The 23117-nt window shown below is 58.3% G+C and overlaps 1 protein-coding gene across 2 annotated transcripts in view; it reads right to left on the bottom strand.

Annotated features, from left to right (window-relative positions):
- The window catches only part of TAFA5 (TAFA chemokine like family member 5), a 183360-nt gene that overhangs the window by 3166 nt on the left and 157077 nt on the right, over positions 1-23117 (bottom strand). The window lies entirely within an intron of this gene.

The following is a 23117-nucleotide window of genomic DNA, read 5'->3' on the forward strand; positions in this document are numbered from 1 at the left end:
GGGGGGTCACTGTCCAGACCATTGCAGGGTCCTGGGGGGTCACTGTCCAGAACAGTGCAGGGTCCTGGGGGCTCACTGTCCAGACCGGTGCAGGGTCCTGGGGGCTCACTGTCCAGACCGGTGCAGGGTCCTGGGGGCTCACTGTCCAGACGGGCGCAGGGTCCTGGGGGGTCACTGTCCAGACGGGCGCAGGGTCCTGGGGGGGTCACTGTCCAGACCGGTGCAGGGTCCTGGGGGCTCACTGTCCAGACCGGTGCAGGGTCCTGGGGGCTCACTGTCCAGACCAGGCAGGGTCCTGCTTGCATGCTTCTCCCTATCTGACCAGCTGCCTATCAGCCCCAGGACCCTGACCCTAATCCATAGCGAGCACCGCCCCCCAGCTCTCCCGAGTTTGGCAGAGGCCCCCGTGCGCGTCGCGCTTGACACGGGAGTCCAGGAGGGGTGGTGGTCCTGCACCCTCTGCTCTGCTGCCCCGCCCTGACCTGTCCAGTCACGTCCACGACTGAGACCATCCAGCCTGGTCACTCGTGGGCTAGCTCGAGGGGCTAACCAAGAAAGGAAGCTCTGAACCCATTTTTTCTTCTGTATAAAGTCTTATTCGGGGATAAATGGGAAAACACTGGAGCATAAAAAGAAAATAAAAATCCACCCACGTTTCCGTACCTGAAGGTAAATATTTTGATAACATTAGTGCATTTCCTCTGCACTGTGTAACAGCTCACATACTCTGTGTTACAGCTACGATGAGGCCGGGGCTTGGCGTGAACGCTCGCGTTGTCCGACGCAGGCCGGCAGGCCGGCAGCCTCTCCGGGGGGTCGGCGACCCCTGGCCACGTCCATGCTCACACGCCAACCCCAGGACAGGCGGGCAGGGGCCGGACTGTCTCAGCGTCCCCCCCGAGCCCTGCCTGGGGGGCTGTTTCTCACGTCTGCGAGCTGAGACAGCAGAGGCTCCCACGCCCCGTAACTCCACTGAAAAGAGGCAGGGTTTGGTTGAGGACTCATCTTCGCTCCTCGTACCGGCCAGGAGTGGAACACGCTCAGCAGTGGGGTCCCGGCCACGCGCCCGTCTGTGCCAGCTTGTCTGGCCGGGCTCTGCTTTCCTTCCCGATCTGAACAAGGACGCGTGTTTCGTCACGGGCAGGCCCGCGAGAGGCCCCGGCACGTGCCCCGTGGGCCTGCCGCCCAGCTCGGTTCCCCCGTGGCTCTCGTCTGGGCCGTGTCCCGGACCCCCAGGTTTTCTTTTCTGGGAGGGAAGCAGGGCTAGGAGTCCATTCGGGACGCCCTCACGGCTTGAAGCGACTCTGTCTATACACCTTCCTAGGGCTTGTCCCAGAGGGTCCCCCATCCTCAGGAGGCCCCCGCTTTCCCCCACACCCCCTGGCCTCTGGCTCTTCCTGACCTTGGGCGTGCAGGTGGGTGGGGCAGGAAGGACACCAGGCCCATGTCCACTCCGGCCAGTCCCCCGGACACGGGCCCAGCCAGGACAGGGGGAGACGGGGGCCCGTCCAGCTTCCTCCTGTGCCCAGAGTCCCCTTCCTTCTGCCGCAGGGCCCAGGCTATGTGGGGGAGGGAGGCAGGCCTAGAACCACCAGAGGGGGCGCTGCAGCCAGACCGGGCAGGTGGGGACTCAGTGGCCCTGGCCTCGGCCTGACCATCAGGAATGGATGGGCAGCCCGACGTCCTCAGAGGCTGTGTCCGTCTGGGACAAAAGGCCCGGCCCACCCAGCAGCACCCATGAGTGGGGACTGCTAGCTGGTCCCGAGGCCCAGTGATGGGGAGAGAGGCCGGGGAGTCGGGTCTGCAGCCCGGGAAGGCGGTCAGGAGCCCGGGGACCAGCTGAGGCAGGCTGACAGGGCTCGTCTGGCCGCAGAGATGCGTTTCCAGGCGAGGGATTTCATGGCCGAGGCCCATCTCGGGGTCCCCGCTCAGGGCCCTGCGCTGGTCCTCACGGCGCCTGGCTGGCCCCCGTGGGCGGCGGGAGGCTGCTCTGCTGGAAAGAGGGTCCTCTGGTTTCCAGCATCCTTCCCTGGGAACAGGCCCCTCGAGACAGTAGGCCAGACCCCCAGGGACCCCTGGGATCTCCTGGCGGGCTGCCCCCACACCTGGGGACCACATGCCTGAGCTCTGGGGATGACAAATGAGAAGGGAGGCAGACCTGAGCTGGGGGTCTCAGCCCCAGGGCCCCTGCCTCCATCTGCTCAGGGACAAGCAGAGTCAGCGACCGGGACCCCAGGCTTGGCGGGACTGTGGGCTCCATTCCCCCAGGAGCTCGGGCAGCTGTCTGTCTGTCTCTGGAGGGGGGCATCCAGGCTGGGGTCCCCTCCACGTCTATGCACCTGGGGGTTGGTCTGAGCTGACACTGTGGACCTGTTCGCATTCCTGTCCAGGTGAGTCTCTCCCATCAGCCGGGGAAGTACGTGTTCCGAGGTGATGAGTTGGTTTTTCTCAGTGTTTGGAGGCTATAAAGCTTTGTTCACATAACACAGGGACACTCTCCAGCTCCAGGAGTCCACGGAGCCGTGTTCTTGGTTCCTCTGAAAGTTCCTGCTGCCTTCCAGGTCTGGATGAATCTTCTGTTCAGGAAGCTCGGGGTTCTGGTTTGAACGCCCTGAGCAAGAGGTCTTGATGAAGAGCCAGAGACACGGAAACCATGGGCCAGGAGATGATGGTGGCATGCGCGAGAGGGCTTGACCGTGAAGGCTGTTACCGCGGAGAAAGTAAAGCCTGGGGAGAAGCTTCTGGAAAGGCTGAGCATCGTCCCTCCACACCCAGCCAGCCACGTGACTGCGGCTCTGGGACTGTTTCTTGACCTCACACGTGAGGAGTGTTGTTAACTGAGCCCTGAACCCGGGAGGTCCCAGACGCCCGAGGAGGGAGGGACACGCTCATTCCCAAAGGGGTGCAGATGCTCAGATGTGGCCCCCTCTGCCCAGGTGTGAGGGAGGCGGCCACCTGGAAACCCAAGTCCCGGTGAAAACTCACAGCTGCGGCTGGTGCCTGGGGCAGACAGGGCAGAGACGGGACACCGCAAACGGTGGGGCTGCAGGCAGAGGCCAGGGCAGCACGCGGCCGGGGGACGCCTGGCATGAGACGGCAGGGCCCCCTCCTCGCCTGCCCCTTGGGGACCAGTCTGGCTGCTCCGATCGCAGCTACTGGTCACCGCACCTGCCCCCACGGCTGTCTGTCCCCACCCCACCTGCACCCCCCTCTGCCTCCCTCTGGGGCTGCTGGACACCAGGAAGGTGACAGCCATGCCGCCTCCTGATATTTAGGGTCCTGAGTGGGCAGGGAGTGAAGGGCTTTGTCCCCTGGAGCCCACAGCCCCCAAAGGTCACACAAAATGCCCCAGACCAGCAGGGACACCCATGATGACATGCAGCAGGCACGGCCCGTGCCTAGGAGTCCGTCCTGGAGGCTGTGGGCTGCGGTGGTCTTGTGGGACCCTGCCAAGCTGGTTCTGAAGGGCCAGGCCTCCATGGTGCCCCTGACGAGAGAAGCCAGGGAGGGGAGGCGGCCAGTTCTGTCCCTGCCCTGCAGCCTTAGCACACTGCCCCTCGTGCCTACAAAGCAGAGTGGGGTAGACACCCCTCCTTCCGCATCAGGGGATGCAGACCGCCGCTCTGCACGTCACGTCCCCAGGGCACCCCCGGGCCCGGGTCTGGGGCCCCAGCCGACGGGGAGAAGCTGGGTCTGACCTCAGGGCCCCCTCTCCGGCAACCCTCACACCTTAGCCCCTGGCAAGGACTCAGGTGACCACGCCTGCCCTCCTGGGCTCAGCACCGGCCAGGGGTCTCCCCTCCTGGGGTCTCTGGCTAACAGAGCTGTTGCGTGTCCTCAATCACCCCAAGCCGCTGGCCTTCCAGGGCCGGGGGAGGCAGGCCCCACCTCTGGCCGGCCTGGTCAAGAACCGGCAAAGGACAGGAGGGTGGGAGGGCGGCCAGCACCCAGCCCGAGGCAGGAATGCGAGTGAACTGGACAGTCAGCTCATCTGGGTCTCAGCGGCCTTCCCCCGGCATAGCAGACCCTGCGCATTGGAGGAGAGGAGCCGATTCAGCACCCACTCACCAGGGTGAGGATGCCGCACCGGTCAGTGAACCGGCCCTCGGGGGACAAGCGACATGAGTGTGTGTGTGTGTGTGTGTGTGAAACGCCGAGAGGGGCTGACTGCTGGCGAGGGTGTCCCAGTGGAACAACGAGACGGAGAAGACGCAAGAGGCAGCGCTTATAACACACCAGGGGTTCCTGGGGCCACTGCCGACCTCGCTCCCCGCACCAGTCCTGCAGGCTGTCTCCCCAGGAGGCGGTGAGTCCCTGGCCCCAGGCAGAGGGAGGCGGCAGACAGAGGCCTCCACTCCGCCCGGGAGGCCGGGGCGGCAACATCCTGCTCAGCTGCTGCCCAGCTCCTGCAGGGGTGGCCCCCTGGACGGGGCCCCCAGGCTGAGACGGTGGGTGGGCCCCCGCCCCAGCCCCCGCCCCAGCCCCCTCCAGCTCCGCACCGGGCGGTCCTTGACCTCCCCACCCGCTCAGCTGCCCCCAGAAATGCCGGATTGGCTTTTCCGAAGGGGGGCTGGACCCAGGCTGCGTCCTCAGGGGGACACGTGTCGGCAGAGGGTGAGGCAGCCCCGCCAGGCAGCTGTCAGTCAGGGGAGCCTGGGGAGCAGGCCGAGGATCCGGCCACACCCTTTCTGGCTCAAATATCCATCCACGTCCATCTGTTAAAAGGAGCTTCACTGAGGGACAGCTCACAGCCGAGGTGCCCTTTGACGGGGTCAAGTCTACGGGTTGGTCCGTTCAGAGCCGGGTAGCCATCACCAAGGTCAGCTTGCAACACTTGCCAACATTCCCCAGAGTACATCCGTCAGCAGTGACCCCCACCCCCATCCCATCCCGGGGAGCCCCCAGGAGAGGGGTTCTGCGTCACGGGGTAGGTGTATCTAACTTTCTGAGCAACCGCCGGCCCGTTGTCCAAAGGCGCTGACGTGCATCTCTGACTCTCTTGATGATGCATTGCCCAGCACTTTCCAGAAAGGCTGGCAAATTCACACGCCTCCCAGCATCCTTTGTGAGGCGTCAGAGTGAAGCTAAAGGAGATGGGACCCAGCCCGGGGAGCCCCGGGAGCTGCGCCTGTCTGCACTGTGACCCCTGATGGAGAACCTCTCGTCACACATTCCATCCACATTTCATGCTTTAGGAAGGTTCTGCCCCAAGCTGCGATTCTCCCCGTCTGCCTGCTGCCCACTCCTGGGCTGGGAACCAGTTCCCGCTGGGCAGGCCCCCATGCCCACCTTCCATCGGCCTCGGTTCTTACGGAGGGGAGCCTTTCAGAAGCTTGGGGTATGGGGCTGCCCCTGAGGATGGCCCAGTGTCAGCCTCCCGGTTACCGGGTGACCTCAGCTGTGAAATGGGTGACGGCAGCCCACAGGGACCCTGGGGCTCCCTGGGCGTGCTCAGAACAGCATCGGGGGCGTCCACCATCATCGCTGCTGGTCACTGATCGTGTTCAGGCTGCTGGACCTTCAGCGTCCTTCTTCCTCCTGAACTCTAATGCCCACCTGGACTCGTCTCCAGCCAGCTCATGGTTTCCAGTGTCTTATTTTAGTCTGTAATCCATTGGAAATTTATTTTGGGATGAGGGGTGAGGTAAGAACCCTCTTGAATCTCCCCCAAATATAAAGCGGGTGTTCTCAGCATCCGCTGTCGTGGGCCGCCCCTTCCCCCGGCTCCCCTGTCCTTGGCACCGACATCTGGGTTCGTGCTGGCTATGTGGCCTGGTCCTCGGATCAGACAGAGAGTCGGAAGAGTGGACCTCTTCGTGGGTGGTAACTGGACCCTGGGAACCTCATGAAGCAGCGTCCTCTATGGACTCACGAGCTGGGTGAGTGGCAGAACCAGGCTGCAGCCACACTGCCCAGCGCTGGTCCACTCGCAAAGCTTCTTTACCCCCGTGTCCCTCCCCTGCGGGAGGGGGACACTAGGGCATGTCCCAGAGCCCTGTTCCATACTGTGGCTGGGTCCCAGCCGACATGAGACGTGAAAACGTTCTGTGATGTTCCAGAAAAGTCTCATCGGAGATTTGATTGAAACTGTATTAAATCTAAACATCAAGTTGGAAAGGACAACGTCATAATATTTAGACAATCCCTACCTTATCAAAGTGCGTGACATCTTTCTGTTCATCTCTGCGAGTCTTGGTAAGTTTCCCGTGCTGAGGCTTCGCCATGATCTTTATCGGTGTTTCTTCTTACTAGAGTTATTCCCGGTTGTCTGGTGTGTTTGCTCCTGCCATTAATGGAGCACTCCTCTTTCACTTTCATTTCTTTATTAACTGTCATGAAACCATTACGCTTTCTACACATAGTTGCTTCGAGGTAAGAACACAAAGGCTTTTTTCCAGTCTCTCCTCCACGAGCCAGTGGGCATGATTCTTCCTTAAAGCTGCCTACACACATCACCTCCTGTTTTCACCTCCTAAATGACCCATGTTTAAGCGACTGCTGACTCTGTGCCCCAGGCCTCAGGACTAATGAGCCTTTATTAGCCTAGTCTGGGGTCGGCAAACTCATGCTACCATGGGCCAGTTAGTGTACATTTTCCACTTTGCAGCTTGTAAGGTCTCTCTGCAAAGACTCAGCTTTGCCACTGAAGTGTGAACACATCCCTAGATGATCAGTTCAGTTCAGTTCAGCTCAGTCTCTCAGTCGTGTCCGACTCTTTGCGACCCCATGAATCGCAGCACCCCAGGCCACCCTGTCCATCACCAACTCCCGGAGTTCACTCAGACTCACATCCATCGAGTCTGTGATGCCATCCAGCCATCTCGTCCTCGGTCGTCCCCTTCTCCTCCTGCCCCCAACCCCTCCCAGCATCAGGGTCTTTTCCGATGAGTCAACTCTTCGCATGAGGTGGCCAAAGTACTGGAGTTTCAGCTTTAGCATCATTCCTTCCAAAGAACACCCAGGGTTGATCTCCTTCAGAATGGACTGGTTGGATCTCCTCTCTAGACGATATATAGGTGAATAAGCCAGGCTGTGTGCCAATAAAACTTTATTTAAAAAAACAGGTAGGGGGCCGGATTTGACCAGCAGGTGGTAGTCAGCTGACTTCTGATCTAGACCAGAGCTTGTTCCTGTCTGTGACAGTTTACAGCTGCACACAAGTAGAGGAACTTCTATGCTCCTAATTGATCTAATTTAACAAATTCTTTAATTCGTTTTCAAGACACTAAGGTGATCCTCCAGAGTTTAGGAAGTACCTATTCACTTTCTGTAAGTAATAGTGATTGCATTTTCTCATATCAAATGGTTTTGTGAGTGCCTTTGCCAGAACTTCCAAAAAGTAATCAGTTCTGGGGGGCTGTAGGCCAGCCTCATGACAGCCGCTGGGTGGGGCCCACGTGCAGTGCAACGTCAGCCCTGGCTCCAGGGGGACACCGGGTTCTGGGAGAGCCTGCCTTCTCCTCCAGGTTAGCCTGGAGGGCTGCAAACATCGCTCCTATGATATCTTTCCTGAGGAATAAATACAGGGTTTGACTGCTGTCTTTTTCCGCATCTTCTGAATTAGAACACGTGTTATATTTGATCTCCTGACAGAGCTTGTTGTCCTACCTGACTCTAAAATATTAAAGTGAATTTGCAGCTCATATAAATCTACTGTGTGGTGGACTGTCTCAGTTCTTTTGAAGGCCTGGAGAAATCAGCCGGCTGTCATTTAATGTCAGGGCCAGCATAAAATCACCCAATCACCACTCACCCCAGGGGCAGGGATCCCCCAAGAAGCATGTGCACCCTGAAAACAATGCTAGCTCCCAGAGGGCCTCAGGCATTGGCTAAAGGAGCTCAGTGCTTGGCAGGGCACCCAGCCAACATCACAGACTCAAAACTCTCTACCGAACAAAAGGACTCTCTGCGAACTTTAACTGCGGGGACCTTTCTGGCATCAGGGTTTCACCAGCCCCTAAAACGAACAGGGTCATTTACTGCATTTTCCAATTTGAGGAAGAGACACCTGTGTGCAGAACGCTTTCAAGAACATGCCAGTTAAAACATCTGGAACCTTTACTGGAAAACATTAACCTTTCCTACTCCTTTGTTTACTCTTGTTAATTCCCCGTCCCCCCAGAATATGATGTATTTAATCAGATTTCCATGGGTCGTGATCAGTGGCCCAGCTACGCACACACTCCTGAATAATTTGAGGCACCATTACAGGATGACTTTTTCTCTCTCCCTTTCAGGTTTATGTTCTAACTTTTAAAAATCCTACACATGCAGAAGTAAAAATGCACTTTTATAGTTTTGCCAGAGATGCAACGATCAATCCCCTGTCTTAAAAAAATCATATTTCTTTTTCATCTTTACAGGTTTTCTCCTCTCGTTTTGAAGGTGGCTTTTTCTATAGCTTGGGTTCTTCATTTTTGTTCTGAGTTAAAGATAAAGGTATTTAAGCCACAATGTGTTGACGAGTCCATCTTTCCCTGCGCCCACAGGTGCCCTGTGTTGTTCACATTCTAAATGAGATTTAGCAATAACTCAGACGTGTACACTGTATCGTCCAGTAAGTGTGGGCCCCACATAATGCTGTTCCCGTTCTAACTGTCTCAACCCTTACAGCAGCCCTGGCGGGGCTTCCCTGGTGGCTCAGATGGTGAAGAATCTGCCCACCAATGCAGGAGACCCTGGTTCAATCCTGGGTCAGGAAGATTGCTTGCAGGAGGGAATGGCCACCCATTCCAGTGTTCTTGCCTGGAGAATCCCATGGACAGAGGAGCCTGGTGGGCTTCAGTCGCATAAGGAGTCCCCAAAAAACCGGACAAAACTGAGCGACTAACACTTTCACACTTTCAGAGCAGCCCTAGGAATCAGGGAATAGCATTTTGCCCATTTTTATAGATGCAGAAATGGAAACGCAGAGAGCAAGGCCACGCACTCTGAGTTAAGCAGATCAGGCTGCTCTGCCAGGGAATCGAGCGGGAAGACTGACCTCACACGCACACAATTCATGGGCAGGGCTTCGTGTTTTATTTCATCCTTGACCAACAAATTATAGGAAGGCCCTGGTTGCTTGGGTTATGATTATTTTGGAGACTGTGGTTTCAAATATATGATATCATGATTGGAAAAGAAGGCTGGCACATTTCTTCTTTTCAGTTCAGTTCAGTCGCTCAGTCGTGTCCGACTCTCTGTGACCCCATGAATCTCAGCATGCCAGGCCTCCCTGTCCATCACCAACTCTGGAGCTTGCTCAAACTCATGTCCATAGAGTCAGTGATACCATCCAACCATCTCATCCTCTGTCGTCCCCTTCTCCTCTTGTCCCCAATCCCTCCCAGCATCAGGGTCTTTTCAAAGGAGTCAGTTCTTCCCATCAGGTAGCCAAAGTATTAGAGTTTCAGCTTCAACATCAGTCCTTCCAATGAACAGTCAGGACTGACTTCCTTTGGATGGACTGGTTGGATCTCCTTGCAGTCCAAGGGACTCTCAAGAGTCTTCTCCAACACCACGGTTCAAAATCATCAATTATTCGGCACTCAGCTTTCTTCACAGTCCAACTCTCACATCCATACATGACCACAGGAAAAACCATAGCCTTGACTAGACGGACCTTAGTCGGCAAAGTAATGTCTCTGCTTTTCAATATGCTGTCTAGGTTGGTCATAATTTTTCTTCCAAGGAGTAAGCGTCTTTTAATTTCATGGCTGCAGTCACTATCTGTAGTGATTTTGGAGCCCCCCCAAAATAAAGCCTGACACTATTTCCACTGTTTCTCCATCTGTTTGCCATGAAGTGATGGGACCGGATGCCATGATCTTTGTTTTCTGAACATTGAACTTTAAGCCAACTTTTTCACTCTCCTCTTTCACTTTCATCGAGAGGCTCTTTAGTTCTTCTTCACTTTTTGCTGTGAGTGGTGTCATCTGCATATCTGAGGTTACTGATGTTTCTCCCAGTAATCTTGATTCCAGCTTATGCTTCATCCAGCCCAGCGTTTCTCATGATGCTGCTTTCTATAAGCTTATGTTAATCAGCACATAAAGGTTCCTGTGACACTTCCACTAGTCTGAACTGTAGTGAGTCATTTTGTGTCAGTAATGCTATGCACATACGTGTCAACATACGGCACCATACGGTTCCACTTTAACCATCTTACGTGGACTTACCAGATGGCTCAGACAGTAAGGAATCTGTCGGCAATGCAGGAGACCAAGGTTCACCCCTGGATGGGGAAGATTCCTGGAGAAGAGGATGGCTGCCCAGTCCTGTATTCTTGCTTGGAGAATCCCATGGACAGAGGAGCCTGGCGGGCTACAGTCCATGGAGTCACAAGAGTCAGACGTGACTGAGTGACCAGCACGCTTCCACCTACTGACTTCTCTTCTGCTGCATTTGCCTCCTGTCTTTATCATTTGCTTTTAAACGTTTGTTTGTAGGCGTGCCCTTAGAATGAGCACATATTGGACTCTTAGAAACAGCCTGGTGAGTCTCTGCTTTTAGCAGAAGGGACTAACCCGTTTACGCTTACTGTCGCCACTGATGCTGCAGCCCCGTCTCGAGCAGCATGCTCCACACAGTCTCTCCTGCTCCTTTCAAGGTTCTTTTCCTTACACACAGCCTTACTTGCTCTTCCTTCCACGTTGGTTTAGAAGAAATCATGTTCTGGTTTCTCCTAGTGGTGGCCTTGATGTTAATCAAGTGCACTTTTAATGATTAAGCCATTTCCTTCGTGATGGATGTCCCTTCTTCCCACAAAGAGACACTCAGTGACTTTTCCTCTGCAGCTGCCTTCCTGCCGCTGTTGTCAAATTAATCAGAAGTTACAAATCAGTTTATTATTACACAAAAAATATTCCTCACCATATATGGAGTACATTAAATAACAGTGTTGCCAATTTTGTGTTCAATTGTGTAACCACCATCATAGGAATAATTTATATCTAAGCTCTATGTAGTAAATTGGCATCCAGTCACCACTGACCTTCTTACCTACGACCTATGACCTTTACAGTCATCAGCCACTCATTCATATTTCTTTGATGGGTTCCAGGGCATCTTTTATTGACTCTTTCAGGAGTGGTACACGTCTAAATTCTTGCAAATTTAAAACTGTCCTTTTTACTTCCTTTGTCCAAAAGCACAATCAGAGATAGAGCTGAAGTCACAAGTAAAGGAGGCCACAGAGGATGAGATGGCCGGAGGCACCACCGACTCAGTGAACATGAGTTTGAGCGAACTCTGGGAGACGTGAAGGACAGGGAAGCCTGGCGCGCTGCAGTCCACGGGGTCGCAAAGGGTCGGACGCGACTTAGTGACTAAGCAACAGCAACCACATAGAGAAAACTATCTTTCGACGAAACCCTGGAGCTGGTGCTCCTTGTCCCTCTGGTTCTGGGTCTCGTAGGTTCAGAGGCAGTTTCTCTATGCCTGTGGAGGGGGGTCCGTGGACTTTTCCTACTGCTTTTGTTTTTCTCTCCGATACAACCTGGCAGATTGGAGACTTTCCCTTCACTGTACCAAGTGCAGATACTGCCATGGATGGCCGAGTTCCAGACGCTTTTGCTCTGCCTTAATTGGGGGCTCCGCAAAGCTTCTTGACAACCCTCTCTTCTCACCTGCACCTGGCCTTCTTCGCACCATGTGGCCTCCCCCAAGGGCATCCACTGCCACAGGCTGGGTTTCCATCCTCTGTCCTCACAAATTCCCTCTCTTTGGCTTAATTTCCTGCATCTCCTCTGAAGCGTCTCTTAGTTTGAGATTGGGCCACGCCCCTGAGCTGACCCTCTGCAGCGACGCTCTGTCCTCCGCAGCTTCTGTGCACGTCTAAGTCCACTCTGATGTCTTGGGCCCCTTTGTGCTCAGCCGCTACTTAGTCCTGCAAACTTTTGGGTGCTTGCCCGCATTTCATCCCAGGCTGCCATTTCCTCCAAGCTCTTTGCTCCTGGGTCACAGAGGTCACAGCCTCTTGTATCTGTTTGATGCCAACAAGCAGATGGTTCCCAGAAGCCTCACATTTACTGCAGAGCCTATTTCCAGAGCTAATCTGCCTTTAAGTCTCCAGAAAGCACTCCCTTCCACAGAGAGCTGGCGTTCTTTTACAGCCTTCTGTTTATATTTTAGATATGATGCTTTTAAGATTCCTTTTTAAACAGGCAGAGGCTGATCCCACCTGGGAATGTGTCAGCAGGCTTAGGATGAGCAAGTTTGATTCTCTCAATTCTTGGGGTTGTGGGAGGCCCTGCCTGCCCCAGGCTGGCCCGGAAGGTTGGGGCGATGTGCAGGGACCCCGAATCTTCATTGGACCCCAAAGGCAGCTCCAAGGTGGGGGGGCCTGTTCCCACCTGGGAGGCCAGGTTTTCTGTCTAAACGGCAGACTTTTGAGAAGGAAGGATGCAGGGGACATCACAGCCTTGTGTTGGGCAGGCTTCTCCTGCCCCAGGCGACAGGCTCTTCTGGCTAACTGTGCCCCTGCCAGGGGCCTCACCTACCCGCTGGCATCTTCTAGTCCTGCTGCTGGAGCCACGTACTCACAGAGTGAAGCTCCCCCCCGCCAACCTTCCCCGCCCCTGGTGGGCAGGCTCCGCCTCCGCCCGCTTGTTTTGTGACCACAGCAGTGTCTCTAGGGCCAAGGTGAGCTCCAAGCGTGAGGAAGAGACCCCAGGCTCCATACCTGGGGGTGGCCTTCTCCGTTATCTCCCTTTCCCCACACCCCAGGACCTGTGAGGGGGGACGGGGGCGTGCTCCCCTCCCACAGCTGAGGAAGCTGAGGCTCATGGCGAGGAAAGTGGCTCCTGAAAGGCTGCCTGTGCGTCACACCTGTCACGCCTGCAGGCGGAGGGTGGGGGTACGGACCTGTCTGGACATGGCCCCAGAACAGGCCTGGACAGAAGGAGGGGCTCGGGAGGTGTGTTCCCACAGGGGTCCAGGTGAGCCAGCACTCTGGTTCAGGGGGTGACGGGGGGCGAGAAGACTCAGGGACAGGACCGCAGGGAGACAGTGGCAGCCGTGGTACCAGCCCAGCAGCTACGTCACCCTGTGGACCTGTTCAGTGTGGAGCTGACATTTAAAGTGATCTAGATTGGGACACAAATCCTTCTATTTCATTTTTCAAGGCTGATCTTTAACAAACATCTGTGCCAAATGTCGTATTTCACGCCCACTGCGGTGCCCCGAAGCCATCAGAGCTGCCACGTGGGTGGCGGGGCCGGGCGGGGGACGGGGGCACACCCGGCCGCAGTGAGAGGGCAGAGCAGGAAGACATGACCACAGGGAGAGGTTTGAGGCAACTAGACCCCAGGCACAAGGGTCAGGCCGGGGCGGGCAGAGTGGAGGCCAGGAACCTGCCATTCTGCGTCAGAACCAGAGCCACGCTGGGTTAGGAAGAAGGTCAGCACCCTGACGACTTCTGCTGTGCTCACGCTGACTTAAGTTCCGTCTTGAATATATGATCTGACTTTTCACAGAACAGTAAAGAAGGATCAGGCTTACCTTTGTCTTTTATGAAAAAATAAATCACTAGGCAATGAAATGCCACGTGTAAGATTACAAGGACATCGTAAACCAGCAGGAAAAAACCGTGTTTTTGATGACTTTGCCAATATTTCTGCCCAATTAGTTCATGAAACGTGGATGCGACAAACAATATTAATTCAAGCAGCTCTTCTGGGAACTGGGGATGACTCTGAACTTCATCCATCCCTATCAAAAGCTCACGTGGACAAGCTTGTAGGACCTCAGGGGCACTCCTGACCAGGGTAGAGGGCCAGGGGGAGGTGGAAGGCCCTGGGCAGCTATGGCCAGTGTGCAGGCTGGCTGAAATGGGCAGTGTGCTGGGAGCGATGCCTGCTCACTCTAGAACTGCTGTCCCGATCATCAAGAGGGCTCTCTGCAGGTTCCTCTGTGGGGACACACACTCTCAGGCTCCCCTAAGGGTTGTAGAGATCTGCGAGTCTTTGGAATTCTCAGATTCCTGCCCCCACATCCGTCTGAGCAGTGGGACTCAGGTACCCGGCCAGTGCCCGCTGTCCCCTACCCCCGCCTCAGGTTCTACAGACAGTATTCTCCTCCGTTTGGCCAGCAGCCACTTGACCTCACATTCCAAGCACCGGCCATCCCTGCAGCCCCTGAAGCGGCCCCTTCCAGGGATTCCTGAGGGGTGCCTGCTGACGCCCTGAGATCCGGGGGCCATGAGTGCTGCACCCCAGTGTCCAACACAGAGCCCACAGCGACGTAGGGCAGAGGGGAGGAGGCGCTGGCGATACTGCGAACTGATCACATGATCCAGCGGCCTGTGCGGTGCCAGGGGAGGGCCACCCCAGGGCCAGCTGAGTGGGCAGAGCTCAGCTGACCCCAACCCTGGCCCACTGCTCTCTCACAGGTCACCTGTCAGCAACGTGGGGTCAGGAGCACCCAGCCCCACGAGGTGGCCCGTCCACCACCCACTGGCTCTTTCCACTGGACACACTTCCTCCCGTTTCAACCCTTACCACTGAAGTATTTAAAATCGAAGAACAACTGTTCTGAAGAACATTGAGGCTTGCAGCACAATTACGGTAAAGAGCCACCCGCAGGAAACACCCCCTATCTCAGAGCGGGCCAGGAGTGCCCAGGAAACACAGTGGGGTTGGTCAGACCTGCCTTCTGGCTCAGGGCGCATTTCCGCAGAGGACATGAAGCGTGTCAGTGGTCACGATGCGATCGTGCCGGGCCGCCATCTACGTTTGTGTTTACACACGGAATCTATTAAAATGTCCCGCTATTATCGCTGTGATGAATAGCAGTGATTCGAATGAACACAAAATGGATTGCAGACAGGGATCGGAGTTACGACAGGGTATTTTTCATTGTTTGGCAGAAGGAAGAATCGGTGAGGCGCAGGTACCAAGTTCTTTCTGCGGGGGACGCACCATCTGCTTGTCTTTTGACAGGTTAACCCCAGACCTCCTGCATGAAGGCCTCTCGCCCTTGGGAGGGTGTCTTGTGCACGGTGAGGAGGGCTGCAGCCTGACCTCCCTGCTGGGCAGCTGGGTCTGCACGGACCCCAATCTCCCCCTCCACCCCTGTCTCTCTGCTCCAGCACCTCCCAAGACGCAGCGAGGCATCTGGACCCAGGACCAGGTCAGAGGATGCCCAGCGGGTGCTTCTCGGAAACAGAAGACACAGGGAGCAGGCCCAGCTGCCGCTGAGTCCTCAGGAGGAACCCTGCCTGCCAGACAGTGCCCTGGGGCCGGTGAGCCCTCCCACCGAGTAACCTGCTGGCTGGGGCTGCACTGGGCGGGGCGGGGCGGGGGGCGTGGCAGACGAGAAGCCCCCAGGGCTGGGAGGCCCAGGAAGAGCCCTTGGCGCACAGGGCAGGTGGGGCCTCTCGGGGTCTCAGGACACCCGCCTGGCGGACCAATAGGAATTCAGGATGGCCCACCTAGAAAGACGGCCCAAAGGCGGCTCACTGCGGCCTCTGCTCGGCAAGGCCACACATCACCTTGCTCCCGGCTCAGATATCAGTTTTGCTTCATTCATTTTCGGAAGAGCAGTGGGAAGGTGGTGATAGAGGATGGGATGGTTGGATGGTATCACTGACTCCATGGACATGAGTTTGAGCAAGCTTCGGGAGTTGGTGAAAGACAGGGAAGCCTGGCGTGCTGCAGTCCATGGGGTCGCCGAGAGACACACACGACTGAGCGACCGAACGGCAACAAGGCTCAGCGACAAGTGCTCCCAACTGCTGGGCGGGCCCGCTTGGGAGCAGAGAGGAACGTGACGTCACCAAACGTCTGCAGGAGCCCTGGCTGTGCCGGGACAGTCCCATCCCTGGAAACCCACACCAGGCAGGGCGGCTGGGGCCCTGGAAGCCCTGGGTCGTGAGACAGGCCAAGCGTGCGTTCCTCCGTGAAGGGGACGGAGTCCACTTCTCCCAGGGCCCCGGGGTGGGCTGACCTGGGCTGACGGTGGACAGATGGCCAGATGGCGGGGGAGAAGGCCTTCGGCTGTGCCGGGAGCATGGCCTGCGGGATGCCGGTCGGGGGAGTGAGGCACCGCACTCAATGCCCCCCAAAGCCCTGGCCCTGGGGGGGCAAGGCCCTGCCACCTCGACCGGGGAAGGAGACCCCTCCCCAGGGAAGGAGGGATGGACTCACACAGGAGACAGCAAAGCGGGGCAGCGCCCGCAGACACTGCAGCGCATCAGAAAGGCGGTGGGAGTCCCTGGGTGCCCAGGGGCCTGGGGAGCCTGGAAGGGTCGGGGGATCTTGGGGACGAGACGGAAACCCAGAGCCCTGCTGGGCTGCACTGTGGGGAGAAAGAGAAGGCACGGCCCCCCGGGGAGGCTGGGGATGGGGCGAAGGGAGCAGTGCAGGCCCCCGAGACCCTGACCCACGTCCTTCACCCAACGCAGGGTCAGCCACCCAGAGCCGGATGGGCCTGCCAGGACCTCTGGGCTCCCCTCCAGGACCACGGCCGCCACCTTCCCTGCCCAGGGGCCTCCACGGTGCCCCCACGGGGATGCTGCCCGCCTTGTCCTCAGTGAGTCTTGGTCCTTCTGATCTGGGTGCGGCCAGGCCTGCTGGGTGCGGCCGGGAGGGGTCAGGACGGGGTCACCCGTCCCGCCGAGGCTCACCTCTCCTCCCACCCCTTGCCCCCGGCGTGTGCCTCTGGGCCTCCTCCTGGGTACCACAGAAGTCTCCGTGCTGCACCCTGGGATGGCTTCCCTTCAGGTTTTCCTGGGGAGTCTTCCAGGCGCTCCACTGCCTGACTCCTGTGCCTGCGGGGTCGACCCGCAACCTTCTGGAAGCATCTTCAGCGTGGCCCACACTGTCCTCCGTGGAGGAGCCCTCCTGGGGCCTGTCTGGCTGCTGTGGGCTGTGCTGAGGGTGCACGGCGTCCCGGGGTCTCTTCATCCTTCACCCTCATCCCCGTGGACCACTTCGTGCACAGCCTCCGGAGGACGGGGCTCCCGGAGCGGGGAGCGGGCCCGCGGCTCCTGAACCCTGAAGGACGTCCCAGTTACGGACTCCAGGCTGGCGGCCCCCGCCCCACCTTGAACTCGGGGCTGGCGTGGAGGTCCCCGGGTCCCCGCTCTGGAAGGTCTGGGCTGCTGTTTGCCAGCTCCGAGTGCTTCAGCTGAGAAGGCAGATCCACTCTGATGTCTGCATCTTTGTAAGTGACCTATTTTTTTCCCTCTGAGTTTTCAGGATGCTGTTTTCATCTCCACGGGCCTGAGATTTCACGCTGACACGCCTCGGGACGGGGCTTTCTTCACTCATTTCCGGCCGGCGGTGAGTCCCTGCACACAGGAAACCCAGGCTTTGAGTCCTGGGAATTTCTTTAGAAAACACTTCTTTGATAATTCCTTCTTCATTTGTCTCTATTTTTGGATCTTATAGTCTCTAGATCCTCTGAATCGATCTTCTAATGTTTTTTTTTTTTTCTTTCGTACTTCCTACTTTTTTTTTTTTTTAAATTCTCCTCCTGGCTTTATGACACCTCTTCAGTTTTATGTCCCACACATTTGCCAGAGTTTTAACAAATTCTGTTACACAGACACACACTCATACAGGTAGGTGCTGTCTGCAAAGACAGATACACACATCACGTGGCTTGTGCAGGTATGTGACCCCTGTATCTCACAGCTCTTGAAATATGTCATGCTTCCAGGAAGCTCCAGCCTCATACAGACAGCAGCCGCCGCGGGGGTGGTGGGGGGCAAGTGCCCTGGGCCGCGAGCCTGGCGGGCTCACCGGGCACCTCATGTCTGAACCGCCTCTTCTCTGTGGTCTGGGCGCTCGTCTCCTCTGAGCCCCTCGGCCCCACTCTCAGCTTCTGTGTGTCTGTCCTCTCTCTCCTCCCACCGGTGAGGATCCTGCCGTTTGAACCCTGACAGGTGGATGGGGCCATCACAGGGGACCTTGGGCCCCAGCTCACAGCACTCAAGCTTCTGCACTGGGCTTGGCAGGCTGGTGGGTGGCATAGAGCACCCCCAACAAAGTTCTTGTCCATCTGGAATGTCAGAATATGACCTTCTTCAGAACTGGGTCTTTAAGATGGAGCGAGTTAAGGTCTTTGGGATGAAATCACCTGTCAGGGAGGGTGGGCCCCACATGTGATGCTGGCGTTTCTATGGGAGGAAAGAGGGGAGCTCCGTTGCCCAGAGAGGAGCCGGCACCTTCGTGGGGGATATGGCCTCAGCCCGGGAGCCCCCAGGGCCGCAGGCAAACCTCAAGGTTGGCAGGACCCTTGACCTTGAACCTGTGGCCTCCATGCTGTGAGGGAAGTTCTCTGTGGCTGTGGGTCACCCAGCGCAGTCACGGGTCATAGCAGTCGTGGGAAGCCAGGACTCCGAGTTTGCTGGAAAGAGGCCCCACGCCCTGCCCACACCCCTGGGAGTGGGCGGGTCTCACATCTCGGGACATTCCTCCACACTCGGCGCTGGCCTCCCGGGGCCCAGAGGGGCACAGCTCTGAGCCCTACAGGCGTGAGCCTCTGGGGGTCCAGGCTCCCGAAGGGCGCACAGCTCTTGAGTCGGGTGCCTCCATTTCACAGGTGGGGGGCCCTGCGTCCTGGCCTGAGGCTGGGGGTCCGAGGGCAGGCCCGGCCAGTGGCTCCTCGGGGGTTCAGCACCCCCGGGACCCCGAGGTCACAGGCCTGCCCCGCTTGGCTCTGCAGCCTCCCCGAGCCAGGGAGCAGCACCCCCCGCCTGGTGGACTGTGCCCCCGCCCCGCGTCCCTGTCCACCCAGGCATCTCCAGGGCACGCCAAGTGGGACGCGTGCCTTCTGTTCTCTATCACGGTGAGGCGAGCCTGGCGTCCCCCCTGAATGCCCTTTGAGAGCCTGAGCCCCTGGGTGTGGGGCCCAGTGCTCCTGCGGGCCCAGCCCTGATGGGGGGCGGCACACAGACCCTGGCTGACGGGAGGCCTGAGCCACCGCTGCCCTGGACAGCAGGCCACGGCCAGTCCATCTCGGGAACCTCAGTGGGGGCCATGCTGGACACACACGAGTCCCTCGGGTACATTTTGCATCCAAGGATGCAGAGGCTTCCAGGTTGACACTGGACTTTCCGAGGACTCCCCCCTGGTGTGTCAGAAAAAAAGAGACGTGTGGTTCTAGGTTGAAGGGGTGCTGAGCCCAAGGGGGTGGCCTGAACAAGGCTGGCCGTCACTGGGATGGTGAGGACAGAAACTGGAAGGGCTCCCTCTCCCCCACACCGGGCCAGCTCCTCAGTCCTGGGCCAGGGCCATGGCGGCTGGATGCTCAGCGTGGATGAGTGACCGCAGGCGGTCCCGGCCGGGATGCCTGGGGGTCAGCATGCGGGGTGCTCTGGAACGGAGAGCCTGGCTGCCCGGCCCAGCAACGGCCAGTTCACAAGATGAGGGATGCGGGTGATGACCCACTGGGCACCTCTCCTGCACCCTGGGCGCCTGTCCATGCCTCACCACCATGCACTCTGGGCCCTGGGACACCTGGGCTCAGGCGGAATTCGGATGTCCAGGGTGGCTCCTGGGAAAGTGCTCTTGGTGTCACAAGTTTCCACGAAATCCAAGGTCCTGAGCAGACTGCACAGACCCCCCCACCCCCGGCCAAGAATGCCCCTCACCCTCCAGAGCATGGCGTCCATGCAGAACAGGATTAAAACGCGGAGCTTAATGGCTGATTTGACAGACGAATTCAACCAGCCGGTCTGTCCTGGTCTAGGAGGTGCTCGTTCCAGCAGCCACCAAGGCGTGTGTTCAATGCAGAGTCACCGCCCATGGTGGTCGGAGTGTGGGTCATATCGCCCTGGGTGCCACCAACACCCAGGGGCTGCCTCAGCCACTCACATCCGCACGGAAGCCACGAGTGGGCGGGGCGCTCACACCCGCTGCCTCTGCCCGCCCCTTCCGCCAGCTTAGTCAGCTGCTGTCAGCGGCTGTTTGGTTGCCAAGGAGAGGATGCTGCTTGTGACCTTGGGGAGGGCCCGCAATGTTCACCTTGCCCCGAGTGGACCAACATCACAGAGCAGAGACAGATCGCTAAGGGAGCCCCTGAAACAGGGATCACGGGGGCCCCAGAAGCCAGGCTCCCCCACCCCGTGTACCCCCAGGATGCCGGGTCCCCAAGTCATCATGGCAGCTGGCCCTGGTACCCGTGTAGCCTCACCCAGGGGCCCTGTGTGCATGTCACCAAGCAGCTCTCACCCTCAAGACGGGGATGCACCCTAACATTTTTATTCTATTTCTTCCTCCTTCTTTTAATGCTGATGGTGAGCCACTAAATTAATTTCACGACCCACTAATGGGGTGATGAACTGCACTTTGCAAAGCGGTGATGCAGGAAATGCAGGCATCAGCGTGCACCCAGGGCCTGGGTTCTGCTAATCAGTTAATCAATAGATCACAAGCAACTACACAAGACCTGAATGGGGGATGGTGATGGTGAGACCCCCCAAGGCTCGTGCCTGCCCTTGGCTCGCTCACGGTTTGCTGGGGACACGGAGAAGGGAGCAGCCACGGCCACGTGGAGAAGGAGTTGGGGCCTGACCAGGTAGGGGCGGGGGGTGGCCACCTGTGGACACAGCCTGGCTGCAGGGCGCTGGGCTGCAGGCCTGGCCGCTGGGGTGGAATTAGCCATCTTGTGGCCAAGCAATCCCGAGGTCTCCTAGATTCCTGCCCCCCAGCCCCCGCCGCAGAAAACCAATTTATAGTAAAATGTGAAACTCCACGATGCTAATTTGCCAGCTGTAAGAGGCCTGCAATTCAATCCTAGAAGAGGATTATGTGCTCCAATTATCAGGTGTTTGGGTTAAGAGCTCGCGGCTTCTCTTATAGCTCAGCTGGTAAAGAATCCGCCTGCGATGTGGGAGACCCCAGTTCAATTCCTGGGTTGGGAAGATCCGCTCGAGAAGGGATGGGCTACCCACTCCGGTATTCCTGGGCTTCCGCTGTGGCTCCGCTGGTAAAGAACCCGCCCGCAATGCAGGTTAGACCTGGGTTCCATCCCTAGGTTGGGAAGATCCCCTGGAGAAGGGAACGGCTACCCACTCCAGTATTCTGGCCTGGAGAATTCTATAGAGTGAACAGTCCCTGGGGTCGCAGAGAGTCAGACGTGACTGAGCGGCTTTCACTTTTCACTTTGGGTCAGGAGCTCAGGTAAGCATTTAAGCTTGGAAAACAGGTCTGCACGGGCCAGGGCCACCTCTGCAGACTCCTGGGAAGATGACGGAGCCGTCGGTCCCCAGAGTCATTGCCCGGTGCCTCAGTGTGGCCTGCTAGTGCAAGGACCCGGAGCCCGCTTCTGGGCAGGGCTGTGACGCTCAGGGCCAGCACACGGGCGGGAGGTCAGTGTCCCGCACACACCTGCCCCTCGGCCGTGCCTCTGAGTGGAGGGCCACCCCCAGGAAGTCGAGGGTCCCTGCGCGTGCACACCCCACCCGACCTGCCCCATGCGTGCCGGGTCCTGCCTGGGCTGTGGGCTCCACGGGCTCTAGCACCAGAAACCCCCCGGAGGGGGGGCTACAGGAGCCCCAGGAGACACGCGGGGTTTCTGCCAAGCCAGAGCCACATCTGAATTCCACAGACCGGGCAGATTCAAGCCTCAGCTCCACGGCCTGCCGACCCCTGGCCGTCGGTATCTCTGTCTCTCCCAGTTGTAGTTTTCACCGCTGTAAAACCGAGATGATGGTTCTGAGCCCAGAGGTCTGGGGGATGGAAAGGAACGCGTGTCTGCACCTTCTCAGCAGAGGTCTTGGAGTAAATCAAGGACTCGGGCTGTGCCCACGGGGAGAGGCCAGCCTCAGAACCCCCGTGTGGCAGGGTGCCAGGAGAGGCTGGGGGCTTGATGAGAGGGGCACCCGAATTCACCATGATAACACAGACAGGTGCTGCCCGCGCCATGCGGCCTGGAGGGCAGGCCTGACCCTGCAGCAGTGCCCCACCCCCACGCCTGCCGAGGCGCCCAGGGCCTCTGGAGCCCTGCCCAAGCCTCCCCTCCTCTGGGGGTTCATTGAAAACCCCCAACACAGCATCACCCGCACCAGGGCTGGCCCCGGCCCCGGGGAGCCCACAGGGACCCCCAGGCCTCATGGATCTGGGGATGGTGACCCCGGGGCTGCCAGTCTGCTCGTCCCCAAGGCTCTGCCCCAAAAAGGGTGCAGCACTCAGATGGGGACCTTGGACTCTGGGGGAGGCGGTAGCCCCAGCTCAGAGCCCCTTCCGCTGCTGGAGCGGTGAGGCAGGTTCAGGGAAGGGGCTGGTGGAGACAGGTCCCCGCCTCCATGCTAGACACAGAAACAAGCGCAGCTGATAATCAGATAAGCGCACGGCTGTGGCTCCAACTGGAGGCCTGGGGACGCTCGCTGCAGCCCGGCTCTGACACCCTCGAGGGGCCACCCTGCTCAAGACCTCTGCTGCCCAGGCCTGCAAGGGGGAGGCTGCCGGCAGGGGCCCCAGGCCCAAACCCCCACAATCGCAAGAGGCTGCCAAGGCATCCATGGGCCAGCGGGGGTCTTGCATCAGCTTTACAGCCCTGACCTTGGAAGGTGCCCCACTCAAGCTCAGAGCTGACCTCTGGCCGGCCATGGGCAGGGACCCACGGCTCCCCGCAGAGCAGCTCGGCCAGACTGGCCTCTTGATGGTGCTGCTGAGAGAGCCCACCTGCGCTCTCATGTGGAGGCTGCGAGAGCGGGAGGAGTAGGTTTTCCTCTGGTCAACTCCCGAGGGGCTGTGGCCCCCGCCTCTCTGCCTGGGGGTGCCAGCAGAGAACTCACAGGTACTTCCACGAGGCCCCTGCCCCCCAACCGAATGCTCCCTGCCATCGAGGTGGGCATCATAGCCTGCAGCCCGTGCCAGCCCTCAGCTTTCTATGGAAACCTCAGGAGGATGAGCCTGGATGAGGGGTGATAATTGGCTTGTGGAGCCAGTGCTGAGCGTGCCGGGCCTGCGGAGCCCCAGAGTGGTCCCCAGAGGTCACGGCCAGGCATCCCCAGCTCTCCTGGCCCTCACTGTCCCCGTGCCGGGGGAATGTTCCTTTGGAAAAGGAAATCAGAGAAAACATCCCTGAGACCGCTCTGCTGTTCTCGCCTCCAGCCTACAGAGCAGGGGACCCAGCGCTCCTCTTGGCGGATCCAGGAGGGACCCGGGGCCCCTGGGGTTCTCAGA

The sequence above is a fragment of the Oryx dammah genome, unplaced genomic scaffold, assembly GCF_014754425.2.
Source record: "Oryx dammah isolate SB20612 unplaced genomic scaffold, SCBI_Odam_1.1 HiC_scaffold_29, whole genome shotgun sequence".
Classification (NCBI taxonomy): domain Eukaryota; kingdom Metazoa; phylum Chordata; class Mammalia; order Artiodactyla; family Bovidae; genus Oryx; species Oryx dammah.